Genomic DNA, 17,973 nt, shown 5'->3' with positions numbered 1-17,973 from the left:
TTTAAATCCCACCAAAACTAGTAATAGGAACATATATTATTTATGAGACATATTACTATTTTTTACCCTGCCTAAAAATAAATACAAAATAAACTCATCAATTATAAGTTAACAGGGACACAAATGGTTAAAGACTCACACACACACACACAAAAACTACATACTTCAATGTAGCAATCAACTTCAAATTTCTTAACAAAAGATGGAAATGTGTGTGAAAAAAAATTAGTCATCTGGTATCTTTCCCATTTCAACCTGCCTCCATTATCTTGCAGGTGGTAAAACGCACAGAAATAAGCCCCAAACAAGAGGGGCAGTCTAGGGCAAGTGAACACATAAGAAGTCAGAAGAAATTATGTAAAATGTTGCATTTCCTTATTCAGTTTTCCCTTAGAATGATTCACACACTCTTCCTCATTCTCCCAAGTCCACTTTGAGCATCATTTTCTTGGAAGAGAGTTTGATGGGCCCTGTACTATACAGTATGAACTCTCTCTGTGGGAAATGACTATCTAACATAAACTTTTGTTTACACCATTACGTGGTACTTACTTGCTTATGCCATTACATGATCAGTTTATCTTTTCCTCATCCTAGTCCAAGATCCTTCAATTGAGGCACCATACTATCTTTGTATCCAAAGCACCAAAAATGCTGCTTGAAACAGCCCCTAATAGATAGGTGTTCCTATACCTACACCAAAAAGACTTAACTTTTGGTGATCTTGTTTGTAAGTGTGGCTCATAAACAGCTTAGCTGAGATAACTGGAGCCTCATGTAACACAGACAGTTGGACCCTGCTAACATTACTGTGGATATCTTCACATGTTACTACACTGACTTTATATTCTGCCAATTAACCAGGGACTACAGTAGTTAAAATTATAATTGTTTTCAATGTTTTATGTGTAAATCTGTATATCACATACTATCAAACTCTTCCTCACTGTCATCAGTCTACTGCACTGAATCAACACAACAAAGCTAAGTGACTCCTGAGGGCTGAATCAGAAAGAAAAGAAAGAAATACAAAAATTTGGCCGGGCCCGGTGGCTCACACCTGTAATCCCGGCACTTTGGAAGGCCAAGGCGGGCGGATCACGAGGTCAGGAGATCGAGCCCATCCTGGCTAACACAGTGAAACTCCATCTCTACTAAAAATACAAAAAATTAGCCGGACATGGTGGCGGGCGCCTGTAGTCTCAGCTACTTGGGAGGCTGAAGCAGGAGAAGCTTCTAAATAACTCATAAACACTAATTACTGTTGTGACACTTTTATATAATATTTATAAGTATACAGAATATCATTTCAGTGCTATTTTGGCACTCAAGGGTATTAATGCATTAGAAACACAGAAAATAAATATTTGTCTTCATTGATAAAGTGTAATAACCAGCTTTTACAAAACAGGTAATTTTTTATAACTCCCAAGGTATCTAAATATGTTTAGTGCATTAACAGAACCCAGAATTAACTACAAATACAACACCTCAGTAGTCTAAATGTCCGAATAGAAAGGCCACCTAAATGTTGAAAGAAAAAGTACAATCTGTTGAAAAATGTTTATAACAACTCATTAACATAACTAATTTCTGCTAAATTGTTAAAATCTAAAATCGCTTATTTTGATACCATATGGCAAGTTTTGCAGAAGCCTTTTGCACTAAAAATAATCTTGGCAGATAAAATATAATGAGAGGTAAGTATATAATAACAGAAAGTAATTTAAATTGACCAGCTTCTCAATGTCTTTCTCATTTTAGAAACACCAATATGTTCTCTTAATCATATCTCCAATGAAAAATATTATATTAGCTAAACTACTATGAAAAGTACTGGAATATATCTAACATACTAATTTACAATATCATATAAAGATATCAGTGAATAAAAGAAGGAAAATAAAACACTATATTTAGGAGAACACTTCAAACCCATCTGTTACAATTAAATAGCTAATGAAGAGCACTCGGCATTAAAAGAAAATGTTTACTATATATACACAGTCTGGAATGTATCTTCCTAAACCAAATAAAAAGTACTTGTAAAATCGTAGACAATATCAAAGAATGGATTTCCATGGGAACTTCTCAAATGTCAACACTCTTATACACTACACATAAAAGAAATCAAGCAAGTTAAAATATTAATAATATAATAAGTAATATATAATACATAAGTAACAATTACAAAGCTAATTAACATTTGGGGAGGAGGGATAAAGTAAACAACTCTTGGCTGGGCATGGTGGCTCACGCTTTAAATCCCAGCACTTTGGGAGGCTGAGACAGGTGGATCATTTGAGCTCAGGAGTTCGAAACCAGCCTGGGCAACATGGTGAAACTCCATCTCTACAAAAAATACAATAATTAGGTGGGCATGGTGGCATGCACCTATAGTCCCAGCTACTCACAAGCCTGGGGTGGGAAAACTGCTTGAGCCCAGGAGGGTGAGGCTGCAGTGAGCTGTGATCATGCTACTGCACTCTAGCCTGGGCAACAAAAGTGAGAACCTGTCTAGAAAATTAAAAAAAAAAAAAAAAAAAAAAGCCCTTAAATGGTGTATCAACTAAATGGTTTATTTGAATCAATAATGAAAATTCCTAGACAGCATTTTTTCTTTTTACTTTTATTCATCATTAAAAAGACAGGGAGTAAGAAAAGGAAAAAAAGTAACATGTTATAATAATATTTTCCCATATTATTCCAAGAACACAATAACAACAACAACAAAAACTCAGTGAGAACTCATATTACCAATTTTAAGAATGAGTCTGAGGAATTTTCAGAACTTTTATTTAATAGATTGAAATAATCTGTCAAAATGTATCCATAAAACAAAACAGAATGAACAAAATTTCTGAGATTAAAGTTGTATCATAAAAAAATACCAAGAAGTTAAATATTCCACAGTTCATTTAATTAATTATCCAGTATTTATTCCGTACCAACTATAGCAATGGTTTTAGGCTACATGCTCTAATAAATAAGTATTATAAGGCTCCCCATGCTCCAAATTTGTTTTTAATCTTCACCAATCTTTTTTTTAGTATTAGGCAACTAGGATTCTCCCAGGATGCAGTAATAAAGAACAAAGATGGAAAGTAAGAGAAAGAGGTAGAATGACATGAAAATCTGATCCAGAAGGTGCAATGTCTGTTTTATATGAGTACCAGAAAGGGAGAAAATAGGAGGGATTATAATCACCAAAATTCTAAAGGAAAAGTTATGTAAATATCTAATAATAAAAGCTAACATTTAATTAAGCATAATCCTCATTCAACAGATGAGGAACCTAAAACCGAAAGAGTCATTATCACTGTTCCACTTATCTCTATATCCCTACAAAAATACCCACTCTTGATCTGTAACAATGTCTCCTTAAACTCCCTGAATGGCAGCTTCAGGTAAAAACTTCCCAGAAAGTTTGAAATAACAAGGATAAAAGGAAAATTCTTGGAGCCACATAAAAAAGAAAACAGATCATTACAAAAAAAGAAGAATTGGGCATCAGTTCTCATTACCAATACTGAATTAAAAAGAAACCCCCCAAAAATCATTATTTTCCTAGGTCTATAAAAATTATTTAAAACCAAAATTTTAATGTCTGTTAAGCTAACATTCAAGGCCATGGATAACAAATGTAAATAGGTTAAATTCTCTAGTAAAATATAGCAACTTTCAAAACATGCAAAATATACTACTTATATACATATATATATTTTACATATATATATGTAACATATATATTTTACATATATATATGTAACACATATATATATTTTACATATAACAACACATATATATATTTTACATATAACTATACTACAGACTTCATTTATGTATGTGTGTGTGTGTACACATACATAATATAAAATAAATGAAACACTTTGGATATTTGTCCCCGCTAAAATTTCATGTTGAAATGTAATCCCCAATGTTGGAGGTGGGGCCTCATGGGAGGTGTTTGGGTCATGGGGGCAAATCCCTCATGGCTTGGTGCTGTCCTTGCAATAATGAGTGACTTCTCACAAGATCTGGTTGTTCAAAAGTGTATGGCATATCCACCCCTCTCCTTTGCTCCTGGTTCTTGCTATCTGAGATGCTTGCTCCCCCTTCTCCTTCCACCATGATTTCAAACGATTTTTTAAAATTTATTATTTTTTATTATTTTTTTTTGAGACAGAGTTTCACTCTGTTGCCCAGGCTGGAGTGCAGTGGCCCAATCTCAGCTCACTGCAACCTCCGCCCCTCAGGTTCAAGCGATTCTTCTGCCTCAGTCTCCCGAGTAGCTGGGATTACAGGCACCTGCCACCGCACCCAGCTAAATGATTTCAAACTTCTTGAAGCCCTCACCAGAAGCAGATGCCAGCACCACACTTCCTGTACTGTCTGCAGAATCGTGAGCCAGTTAAACCTCTTCTTGTTATCAATTACCCAGCAACAGGTATTTCTTTACAGCAACACAGGAGCAGATATATATATATATATCTATATATCTATATATATATCTATATATATATCTATATATCTATATATATATCTATATATATATCTATATATCTATATATATATCTATATATATATATCTATATACATTCATACATATGCACAATGCACAGTGACATACAAAATTCAAAAACAGACTTAAGGGGAAAAAACACAAACACTATCCAAAAAATGCAGGTATAGCAATAATTGCAAAGAAATAGAATTTAAACTAAAAAGCAGTGAACAAGTCAAAGATAATATTTCATAATAACATAAGTTTTATGTTACAGTGTAAATTCCAAAAGAAGCCATAGTCATTAAAGTTTATACACCTAATTAATATATGTCACATATAAAAAGTAAAGCTGAGTAGAAATAACATGCATAAATTAGACTTTAACATAGCTCTCAAATCAGGATATTAAGTAAATATGAAATAAATAATAACAATGATCGGGTTTGATTCAAACAGACACATAAAATACACACAGATCTCTGTATTCCAAAAATAGAGAAAACATTCTATTCAAATGTACATAGAATTTTCAAAAAAAAAATCACATGTATGGTCATAAAGAAATGTCCACATATTTTAAAAAGCAGGTATTTCCTAGGTTATATTCAGTAAAAGCAGATGTGTCCCTAGACCTAATACAATAAAAATTAGAAATTCACAATATAAGGATAAACTCCCAAATCTATCCACTGGCAAAATTTAAAAGTCCTTTCTATATAATGGCAGAGTTTCAATCAAGAAGAAAAATCATGTATTATTTTTAAATGATTAAGAAACATCAAAAAAATCTCTGAGATGTGGCAAATGTGGTATTCAGAGGAAAAAATATAGCTTCAAACGTGCAAAACTGTAAGACTAAAGAATTAAAATAAATAATGCCCGATTCAAAAATTAAGCCAATAAGAATCAACATATAATCCATGAGATTCGCAATCTAGGGAAGTAAACCCACCCTAATACTGTGTTTATTAAAATGCTATTAATGAGATTCGAGGTTTAAACAACTGTTCGCTTTAGAAAATGAAATAAAGCTGACTGAAATAAAACCTAATCTATGAAATTATTCTGTATATGAATTGACCTGAAGTAATGAACAGTTCAATGACTGATTCATAACTCTTGTTCTGGTCCAGGCTAATCATTCTAGTTGGCATACTATTAAACACACTTTTCTGATTGAAACATCTGCTAAAAAAATAACATCAAACGACATTACAAAATCAAAATGGAGACCGCTAAGAGTGGGATTTTTCTCCTGCCAGTATCTTTCCTTTCTGACACATCCTCCTCACTGCTGCCACAGTAATCTTTCTAAAGGAATACAAATATATTCTGAATCACACGCAAACCCCTCAATACAGAATGTGTGGTAGGCAGTATTCTAAAATGCCCACATGCCACCAACCCCACCAAATTTCCTACCCTAATACAGAGGCTGTAAATATGATGAAATATCATGGCAAGGATAATGCCATTAATATATTATATGGCAAAGGAATTCTGCAGATGTGATTAAAGCCACCAATCAACTGCCTTTGAATTAATCAAAAGGGAGATTTGCCTAATCTAATCAAATAACCCCTTTGAAAGCAGAGTTTTCTCCAGCTAGTAGCAAAAGGGAAATTCACAGCAAGGGAACATTTCAATACACTGTTGCTATCTTTGAAGATAAAAAGAGCCAGGAGCAAAAACCAAAGAGTGGCCTCTAGGAACTGAGAGTGACCCAAGCCAATAGGCAGTAAGATAATGGTGAGCTCAGCAGGGTGCGGTGGCTCACGCCTGTAATCCCAGCACTTTGGGAGGCCGAGGCAGGGGGATCACGAGGTCAGGAGATCGAGACCATCCTGGCAAACATGGTAAAACCCCATCTCTACTAAAAATACAAAAAAAAAGAAAAAAAAAAATTAGCTGGCGTGGTGGCGCACACCTGTAATCCCAGCCACTTGGGAGGCTGAGGCACAAGAATCACTTGAACCCAGGAGGTAGAGGTTTCAGTGAGCTGAGATTGCACCACTGCACTCCAGCCTGGGCGACAGAGCAAGACTCCGTCTCAAAAAAAAAAAAAAAAAAAAAAAAAGAAAGAAAATGGCGAGCTCAGCCCTACAACTGCATAGAACTAAATTCCTCCCACACCTGAATGCACCTAGAAGAGGATTCACCCCCAGAGCCTCCACCCAGGTAACACCTTGATTTGAATCTTGTGAGACATTAAACAGAGAGCACAGTTGAGCCTGCCCTGAGTTCTGACCTAAGTAAATGGATGCTGTTTTAAGATATTAAGTTTATGGTAATTGCTTTATAATAATAGATAACAAATAGAGCAGCATTTCAAGGCCCTCCATGCTTTGGTCTCTGCCAAATCACTATTACATTTTTAAGATTTTTTTTTTAAACATTATACTTACATTACACAATGTCTTAACACTATGAAGTAAAAATGTAAATATTTAAAACTCTGGCTTGGAAATGAGGAGGCAGAATCTCAGATATTTTCCTAAAATAAAATAGGAGAGGCAAGCTTTCTGAGTCCACAAAAGTGCCCTCTACGAATTGGGTCAAAGAAAAAGTAATTTCTCTATTTGCAACAACATACATAAATTATAAACCCTGAAGAAATAGGTCCCTAATAGCTATAATCTTTAACATAACCATAAATAAAAACATGAATAAATCTGACTACATAAAAATGTAAAAACTTCTATGTGGTGAGAACACACATTATAGAAAAAAAAAAATCAAGTGACAAAAAATAACCTCCAATTTGAATTACAAATATCTAGTATCCTGGATATATACAAATAAAGCATGTAAGTTATAAAAATGAGTATAATTTTAAAATAGACAAGGATACTTTATAGAATTCCATAATTTAAGGAAGACATAAAGTTAGCCAATAAACTATGGGTAATATGCAAGAATCAGTAAGCATTATTATTTGCCAGCAGCTAAGCCAAGTACTTTATAAGAATTACTTTATTCCCATCTACGCCAGGCACAGTGGCTCACGCATGTCATCCCAACACTTTGGAAGGCAGAGGTGGGTGGATCACCTGAGGTCAGGAGTTTGAGACCACCCTGGCCAACATGGTGAGACCCCGTTTCTATTAAAAATACAAAAATTAGCTGGGCCTGGTGGCAGGCGCCTGTAATCCCAGCTACTTGGAAGGCTGAGGCAGGAGAATCAGTTGAGCCCAGGAGGTTGAGGTTGCAGTGAGCCGAGATCGCGCCACTGCACTCCAGCCTGGGCAACAGAGTGAGACTCCATCTCAAAAACAAACAAAAAAAATTACTTTATTCCCATCTAACCACCATCACTTTAGGTAGATATCACTATTTTTCATTTTACAAATGAAGCAGAGAGGTTAAATATCCTTGCTCAAGCCCATAGAGTCAGGAAATGAAAGAGGAACTGAACTCAAGAGTTCATAATTAGTTATATACAAGTAAGAAAGACAAATTCACCGACTATGGAAATGTACTGAGTACTTTGTCTTGTTTACATAATGGTTTTTATTTAGGTTGTAAGAAAATAACATATAGCCAGGCACGGTGGCTCGTGCATGTAATCCCAGCACTTTGGGAGGCCAAGGCAGGTGGATCACTTGAGACCAGGAGTTCAAGACCAACCTGGCCAACATGGAGAAACCCCATTTCTACCAAAGAAAAAATACAAAAATTAGCCAGGCGTGGTGGTGCACGCCTGTAATCCTAGCTACTCGAGAGGCTGAGGCAGGAGAATCGCTTGAACCCAGGAGTTGGAGGTTGCAGTGAGCCAAGATTGCGCCACTGCACTCCAGCCTGGGTGACAGAGCTGGACCTTGTCTCAAAAAAATAAAAAAGAAAAAAGAAAGTAAGAAAAGTAGCCACTTTGGGGTTAGAATCCATAAAATACTCTCAGTGTCAACCAAAAGAAATGTACTGCAGTGTTCATAGAACACAATTCATAATGACCTCAAATTGAAAGTCGTCAAAATGCCCAACGGTAAAATAAATAAATTATAGTACTCTTAACGACAGAATACTATACATCAATGAGAAAAATAAACGACTGGAAGGAAGAATTTGGATTTATCTCACAAATATATACGTGAAAGATGACAGAAAACAGTACTTAGTAGCTCAGTTATACGAAGTACAAAGCCAATTACACAAAGTACAAACATAGGCAAGACTCACCTATGTTGTTACTAGATGATAGTGCATGTCTTTGGGGAGTTAGGATTAATAACCAACAGGAGGCTTGAATGGAATTTCTGGGGTGCTATTATTTGTTTCCTGATGTGATTTTAGTATATAGGTTCTAATATTTGGGGTATTCCTAGAAATGTGTACCTATTATTCACTTGCCATATACATATATATATATATATAGCTATATAGCTATGTATGTATGTGTATATATATATAGCCTATATATATAGCAAAGTGAATTTTATATATAATTGTTCAACATATTTTTAGAAAAATTTTTTTTAGAAAATTAAGAGAATTTTAGATAAAAACTCAACTTTTAATGGAAAATATTTTCCTTTTTCTTTCTCACATGAAATTCTATATCAAGGTTAGTATCCTACCTGGTATCTCTCCAATAGTGGGTTGAGTTTGTTTTCTTCTCAAATAACCTGTATTACATTAAGATGATATTAACTGAAATAATCAGATAGATGAATGCACCGTAAAGCTAATTCTAAGATATCTGTCCTTAGCCAAAAGCAGAAAAGGGATACACATAACTTCCACATAAAACATCCACCCCCATTTTTTTGGTTATTCTTAAAAGCTCATAATGTATACAATGATAAAATTTATTGTTTCAAATTAGGGTTTTTGAAATTGAAATATTAATTTAAACATGTTTGCTTAATACAACTTTAAAGTTAATAAGAAAACACTGCATATTACAGAAGAGTTAAATACTTCAAAAAGTGGGAAAAAATTTAAAAGCTTTCATTTGAGTAGGAGTAAACACAGACACAGTAAGAATCAAGTTAGTTGGATACAGTTAAATCATGTCTTTTAAGAACATAAGAACAGATTATTTGCTTTCTCTTTTTATTATTATTATTATTATTATTATACTTTAGGTTTTATGGTACATGTGCGCAATGTGCAGGTAAGTTACATATGTATATATGTGCCATGCTGGTGCGCTGCACCCACCAACTCCAAAACCTTGGTATAATTTTAGTCCAAATTTGAAACTAACAGAAGAATACTCAGCTTCTTAAAAGTTTTATTTCAAGAACAGTAAAAGAACTTCTGGTCTTACAAACATTACACAGATAAAACGAGTTTCTCCAAACAGATGTATGTAAAAATCTAGTACATATACCCCCAAGGCGAGTCAATAAGGTGAACCAGATTCTGGTTGAATGGAATCCTTGAAATATAACTTTGGTGAACAAACTGTTTGTGTTTTCCACTTTTCTTAAAAAAGAAGTGATAAAGCAGATTTCCAGTACCTGCCAGCTGACAAAATGCTACTTACCAGGTAAAAACCACTACCAAAAATCAGAATCACAGAAGGGCTATCAGTAAAATTATTAATGCTGCAAATTAACATGATGTTAACAGCTGAATTATGCATCAAAAGAGTATTTATATAATCACAGCAAATAACTCAAATCTTTTACATCACTAGTAAACTCAAAGAAAAAAGCAGTAACATTAAATTTCATTATTGATCTACTAGCTTTAACTATTTAATACTAGTACACTTAGTTTTGATTACTTTGAAATAGAAACAAAAACAATAATCCTTTCTTCTTTTAATGACTTTTTCAGTTATAGGAAAGTGATATTAAAAGAAAATATACAACTATAGCTTAGCTACAGGTATAAAATTGTTTTAAAGATATGTAATTGTGCTATTGAATTAAACTGAAAACATAAATATCAACTCATGATTTTGAAAAAAAAATCTTTTTTATGTTTGGTTTTGGTAAAAGGAGAGACAAATAAGTCAGAAAAACAGAAAATACAGAAATAGACTCACTTTTCCATATTCAATTAATTTTTGACCAAGGGGCCAAGATAATTCAAGAGAGCAATAAATAATCTTTTAGAATGATGCTGGAACGGCTAAATAATCTGTATGGAAAACAAAGAAACATGAATCTTATCTCATATTCTCTTATCATATGTGTAATTTAACCATAAATGGATTTTTTAAACCTACAAGTAACACTGGGGCAAGCAAAGATTTTTTAATAAAGCATAAACAGCGTACTTTTTTCAACTTCCAAAAAATTAACAAATGACAAACGTCATCAAAATTAAACCCTCTGCTGTTCAATAAACATTGCTAAATAAATGAAAACAAGTCACACATTAGGCAAAAATATTTATAAAATGCATCTCCAATAACTGATTTCTGTGAATAATATATAAAAAAACTCTTACAACTCAAGAAGATGACAAGCAAATCAATTGGAAAAAAATGGTGGTAGAGACAAAATAACAGACACGTCACCAAAGATATACAAATGGCAAAAAAAGACATAAAAAGAGGCTCAATCTAATTAATCATCAGGGAATGCAAAATCAAACCCACAATAAATTATCACTAAATGCCAACCAGATGGCTAAAATTTAGAAACAGTGGCAATATCCAGCGCTGGCAACAATGTACAGCAAATGGAACTCTCAGATCTCTAGAAATGGAAAAGTATACAGACACTTTTTAAGAAACTGTGAAACTGTTTTCCAAAGTTAAGAATATATTTCCAAGAAGTCAGAAATTCCAGTCCTAGGTATTTACCCAAGAAACATGAAAAGATACATCCACAACGAAGCATGTTACATAAATGCTCACAGCAGCTTTATATACTGGCCAAAAATTGAATGAAACTTAACTGTAAGCAAGTGAATGGACCAATCTCAAAACCATTATGCTAAGTAAAAAAAGGCAGACAGAAAAGATTCTATACTGTATGGTTCCATTCATATATTAGTCTAGAAAAGGCAAAACTATAGGAAAGCAACAGATCGGTGATTGCCAGGAGCTGGAGTGGGAGGTAGCAGTAACTTCAAAAGGTCATGAGCGAATTTATGGGTAAAGGGTCTATTCTGTATCTTGACTATGATGGTAATTACATGACTGTTCATATTTACCAAATCACATTCAATACACACCTTAGAAAGGGTGAATTACAGTGTATGCAAAATATACCTTAACAAAACAACGACTCTCACACATAAATTTATTTATTTATTGGGTAACAGCATAGGGACTAATATCAGAATAACTTTCCTAAAATGTCTCAAATCTGAAGAAAATGTAAACGCTAACTAATTGAAGTTACATGTAAATAACCAAAAACTGGCTGGAATGGGAGGACATTTTACCCTTGGAAAAAAAAGCGGAATATCATTGGCTAAAATCTATATTTAAATAGAGTTTCAGTCTGGGCGCAATGGCTCCTGCCTGTAATCCCAGCACTCTGGAAGACCAAGGAAGGTGGACCACCTAAGGCCAGGATTTTGAGAGCAGCCTAGCCAACATGGCGAAACCCCATCTCTACTAAAAATACAAAAATTAGCTGGGTGTGGTGGTGGGCACCTATAATCCCAGCTACTTGAGAGGCTGAGACACAAGAATCACTTGAACCTGGGAGGTGGAGGTGGCTGCGAGCTGAGATCGTGCCATTGCACTCCAGCCTGGGCGACAGAGACCCTGTCTCAAAAGAAAAGAAAAGAAAATTCTACAACTAATAAGTATAGTAATTTCAATGAAAATTTTAGTGGATGGGCTTAACAAGAGATTGGTAGAAAATTGGTCCATCTCCTTGAAAATACATGAATAGTGTTATCTATTCTGAGGAACTAAAAGTAAAAACACGGAGAAGAAAACGAACAGACCCTCAGTAATCTACAAAATATCAAATATACTAACATTCATGTAATTAGAGTTACAGAGGAAGAGGAGAGAGAAATGAGACAGAAAAAGAATAAGAAATAAAAGTCAAGCTTTTCACAAATTTGGTGAAAAATATCAACTTACAGTTTCAAGAAGCTCAGCAACCCCCAAGCAGGATGAATACAAAGAAAACCAGACCTAGGCACATCATAGTCAGACTGCTGAAAACCAAAGATAAAGAGAAAATCCTGAAAGCAGCCAGAGAATATCAAAACATTATTATATACATGGGAATAATGATACTACCGACACCACACCTGACTTCTCATTAGAAACCATGGAAGACAGGAAACAATGCAACATCTTTTAAATGCTTGAAGAAGAAAAACATAATCATCCCAGAACTCTATATTCAGGGAAAAAAGGCAAAAATTAATGCAGACTTCCACTTCCAGACAAAACGCAGAAAATGTACTTTTCCCTGTTCTTTCCACTAAATACAGCTTTAAAAACCCTTGACCGTGATACATAAGACAAACAAAAGAAGACAACAAAATGTAGAGAGAGGGCAGACCAATTAGGGCTTCAGGTGCCAAGAAACAAAAGAGGATGAATTCCCTAGGTTTCCTTTCTGACTCATATATACAAGAAAAGTTGCTAGAGAAGCAGACAACTCAGAAACACCAACAGGCACACACATACGTAAAACTCGAAGAAAATTCTGCTGTCTCTTGTCAAAAAAGCAGGGAAGTGGCAGGCTACCAAGACAAAAAACTCATAGACAACAACAAACCAGTTTAAGCCAAATGGTACAAATAAAAGCCCAAGCCATATACCTTTTGCAAAGACTTAAAAGGAGGACATAGTCAGCCATTCCCCACTCCTACCCACAGACAACATGATACCACAGCAGGCCAAGTGGGGACACAGGACATTCATACCCACTGAGCAGTAACACGGCTTCCTCCCTCTAGAGTGTGGGTGGAAAAAAAGTGGGGAGCCTGAGTTCAACAACCACCCAATGGTAAGGACATATCCCTATCCCTCCCTCTACAGAGATATGACAGGAGAGGCCTACTGGAGAATCCAAACTCAAAGCACTGCCCAGTGATAACTTAACCACCCCTCCATCCCAGTGTCAGTGGAGGCCAAGTGAAAAGCAGGAACCTTTTGAGCCAGGGTGGTATTCACAAAGGTATAATGCAAGTCCAGAGTTTTCACTCCTACTCAGCATTTACTAGGTGTACGTCTCCATCAATGAGTCAACAAAGGCCTACTATGGAACTGGAATCTTCACATACACCTGGGAGTAGAAACAAGGCTGTGCCCCACCTCCACCCCAAAAGCAAAGTTTCAGATAAATCCTACTAAAAGGGGGGATTTAAATAAAATGCAGAGCTTCATAACACAACACTTAAAATGCAAAGGATTCAACCAAATATAACATGTCATACCATACTAAGAACCAGGAAAATCTGAACAGGAATTTGAAAATATAGTCAAAAGGTGCAAACAATGAGAATTCATAGATGTCATAATTATCTATCAAAGATTTTAAACTATATAACACTGCTTCAACAAGCAATTACAGCCAGACATAGTGGCTCACGCCTGTAATCCCAGCACTTTGGGAGGCAGAGGTGGTTGGATCACTTGAGGTCAGGAGATCGAGACCAGCCTGGCCAACATCGTGAAACCCCATCTCTACTAAAAATACAAAAATTAGTCAGGCATGGTGGTGCACGACTGTGATTCTAGCTACTCGGGAGGCTGAGGCATGAGAATCACTTGAACCCAGGAAGCAGAGGTTGCAGTGAGCTGAGATTATTCTACTGCATTCCAGCCTGGGTAACAGAGCAAGAGTCTGCCTCAAACAAAAAAAGAAAAAAGCAATTACAAACATAATTTCGAAACAAAGGAAACAATACAAAGTTTCGCAAAGAAATCAAGAAAGAAAAAAATATCAAGTTGAAAACTAAAAAATATGCTAACAAAAATAAAATACAAACTAAGCTGAACAACAAAATGGGAGAAATTACCCAACCTAAACAAGAAAATGAACTGATTAAAAAAAAAAAAAAAAAAAGGGGGCCAGGTGTGGTTGCTCAGGCCTGTAATCCTAGCGCTTTGGGAGGCCGAGATGGGTGGATCACCTGAGGTGAGTAGTTCAAGATCAGCCTGGCCAACATGGCAAAACCCTGTCTCTACTAAAAATACAAAAATTAGCTGGGCATGGTGGCACACACCTATAATTCCAGCGACTCAGAGGGCTGAGGCAGGAGAATCACTTAGACCCAGGGGTGGAGGTTGCAGTGAGCTGAGATCGTACCACTTCACTCCAGCCTGGGCAAAAGAGCAAAACTCTGACAATAAATAAATAAATAAATATTTTTAAAAAGACATTAAAGACACTTGTGGGACTATAATAAGTGATGCAACATTCCTGTCACTGGAATCTCAGAAAAGGAACATGATGCAGCTGAACAATTATTCGAAGACCCACAGATTCAAGAAAGTGAATAAATCCTAAGAGGATACACACAAATAAATCAATGCTAATATATATCACAAACTTCTGAAAACTAATGACTAAACTAAAAAACCTTGAGATAAATAAGAGAAATGACACCTTATCCACAGATGAAAAACAACTCAAATGACAGCAGATTTCTCACCTGAAACCATGGAGGCCAGAACAAAGCAGCATAACATTTTTGCAAGTCCTAAAAGAACTGACAACCAAGAATTCTATATCCAGCAAAAACATCCACTAGCAATGAAAGGGAAATCAAGAAATTGTGAGATGAATGAGAACTAAAAATTAGTCATGAGACAAAACTACACCAAAAGAATAGTGAGAAAAGTTATTGAACCAGAAAGGAGAATGATAAAAAGAAGGATTCTCAGAACATCCTGAAGGAAGAAAGAACAAACAAATAGTAAAAATATGGGCAATAAAACAGACTTTACTGTTCCTTGAGTTTTCAAAATAATGTTTAACAATTGAAGCAAAAATTGTTACATGATGCAAAAGCTATGGTGGGTAAAACTGTTGATGCATTTCCAAAACTGAAGGCAGTTGGCACCAAGCTGTATTAGAAGTTGTCACATTCTCAATTGGCACTACAACTATAGTAAAAATAATGTAGAGTATCATTGAGAATATCACTGATGAAGTGGCAAAAATCATTAATGTTTTAAGTCTTGATCCATGAATACACATCTTTTAATTATCTATGTGACAAAACGAGAAATACAGCGTAAAATAATTGTTACACCATAGTTTTTCTTGAGGAAAGAATTTGTGATCATGTGATTTATAAACTGAAATAACTGCTTTTTTCATGGAACACCGTTTTTACATGTAAGAACAACTAACAAATCACAATTATTAAAACTTGATTATCTAACATATTTCTTCAAAAATGAATAAAGTGAGCCTGTCACTTAAAGGAAAACAACTTAGAACATGAGTGGACAATAAGATTTGAAAAACTTACATCCAACAATGTAAGCTTAACTAATTCCAATACTTAAAGACTTTTCTGATGAAATCAGTGGATTATAACAAATGTGAATTTTGTTATTTATTAAAAATGTGTAGGACTAGGCAAGGTGGCTCACACTTGTAATCCCAGCACTTTGGGATCACTGGAGGCCAGGAGTTCAAGACCAGCCTAGCCAACATAGTGAAACCCCATCTCTACTAAAAATATGAAAATTAGCTGGGTCTGGCGGTGCATGCCTATAGTCCCAGCTACTCAGGAGGCTGAGGCATGAGCATCACTTGAACCCAGGAGACGGAAGTGAGCTGAGATCGCACCACTGCATTCCAGCCTGGGCAACAGAGTGAGATTCTGTCTCAAAACAAACAAAACAAAACAAAACAAACAAACAAACAAAAACAACCGTACCAATAGTTGGAATATCTGGATCACTCAGCAAACCAATATTTTCCAAAGACCATTTAGTAATCTTATAAAATCATATATGGGTAAAAGATCCCCTGAAATTGCAAGGTAGTCTAATAAATTTTATATAAATATATATATTTTTTGTTTGTTTGTTTGTTTGAAATGGAGTCTCACTCTGTCACCCATGCTGGAGTGCAGTGGCACAATCTCGGCTCACTGCAACCTCCACCTTCTGGGTTGAAGTGATTCTCTGCCTCGGCCTCCCCCGTAGGTGGGATTGCAAGTGCCTGCTACCATGCCCTGCTAATTTTTGTATTTTTAGTAGAGACGGGGTTTCACAATCTTGGCCAGGCTGGTCTTGAGATCCTGACCTCATGATCCACCTGCTTCAGCCTCCCAAAGTGCTGGGATTACAGGCGTGAACCACTGTGCCTGGCCCATAAATTATAATTTTAAAGGGTAAAGGTATAAAGTTCATTGATGGGATTGCAGTCTTCAGATTGCACCAAACCACTTGAAAAACTTGAGAAACTACCACTTCTCAAGCTTTGGTTTAGTATCAAACAAGAATATTCATTAGGGCTTGTGCTTTCATTCTTATAGTATCTTTTAATAAACAGAAGTTATTTCTCAAATGTAGTTGAATGCTCCAATATTTTCCTTTACATTCAGTGCTGTATCTCAAGAACTCTTCTACAAAAATATTATCCTATATTATCTTTTTAAATATAAATAAAAATAATTATCTTTTTAAAAGCTTATGAGTTTAGGTGGAAACATGAAGGGCCAAAAGGAATTGGAAGACATTTTCCTACTATTTGTTCTTTCTCTTGATTTTCATGATTCATTATTCTTGTAGAAGTGACCTTACCACAGTATAAGGTTCACTTATAATCACTGTTCTGCCTTGTTATTTTAGGTGAATTTGTTACAAAATATTATGAAATCTATTGGAAAAGCCAACTTTCAAAGCTATTAAGTATTTGACTTAATAGTTGAGGGCAATATTGTTCAGAAAAATTTCAATCTCATTCCTCAGCACAAAAAACTGCAATAAAACTTTACCACTGCCAAGTCATTAAATTGCTATGTAGAATGGCAATTCAGTATATTCTGCCTCTATATCTAACAAAAATTCATAGGATTTGATGATGAAGTCCACAAACGCAAGTCAAAATCACTTCTGACACTATTATATAATAGTTCACTAAAACATGACAGATTTAAATATTTTCTGCAAAGTACCTGCTAATAAATAATACAATAAATAATCAGGCTTTAAACACCTGACATTTAACAAGCTTTGTAAATTTGTCCAACTCAGGTCTTTCTGCTCCACAGTTATTTTTGCCACTATCAACTGTAACGCATCTTAGCGGATTCCACTTCAGGTTGTACTAAGTTAGTATTTGCTCAACTTCTCTGAAAATATTTTCTCTTGTAGTTGTTTCACATAGACTATGCATAAACACTAATTCTTCAATCACTTCAAACTCAGCACTGACTTCTGGAATATGTAACAACTGAACAGTACTGGTAACACCTATTTATCCATCAAAAGCCTAAGAAAACCATGAAAAATCATTCACCCTTCTTTCCAAAATGACCTGATATTACTCCCAGTGTCCTTAACTTTTAGAGCAATTACTCTCGCTGAAAGGCTAATAGTCTTTTTTAAAGTTTATTTTCTATGG

The 17,973-nt window shown here is 35.1% G+C and overlaps 1 long non-coding RNA gene across 1 annotated transcript in view; it reads right to left on the bottom strand.

Moving 5' to 3' along the window:
* Positions 1 to 17,973, bottom strand: part of LOC129060513 (uncharacterized) — a 257,216-nt gene that overhangs the window by 633 nt on the left and 238,610 nt on the right. The gene's annotated exons all lie outside the window — the stretch shown is intronic.

The sequence above is a fragment of the Pongo abelii genome, chromosome 6 (genome assembly GCF_028885655.2).
Source record: "Pongo abelii isolate AG06213 chromosome 6, NHGRI_mPonAbe1-v2.0_pri, whole genome shotgun sequence".
In the NCBI taxonomy this organism is placed as follows: domain Eukaryota; kingdom Metazoa; phylum Chordata; class Mammalia; order Primates; family Hominidae; genus Pongo; species Pongo abelii.
Note: the sequence above shows the minus strand (reverse complement) of the source record. Positions and strands in the feature narration are given on the sequence as shown.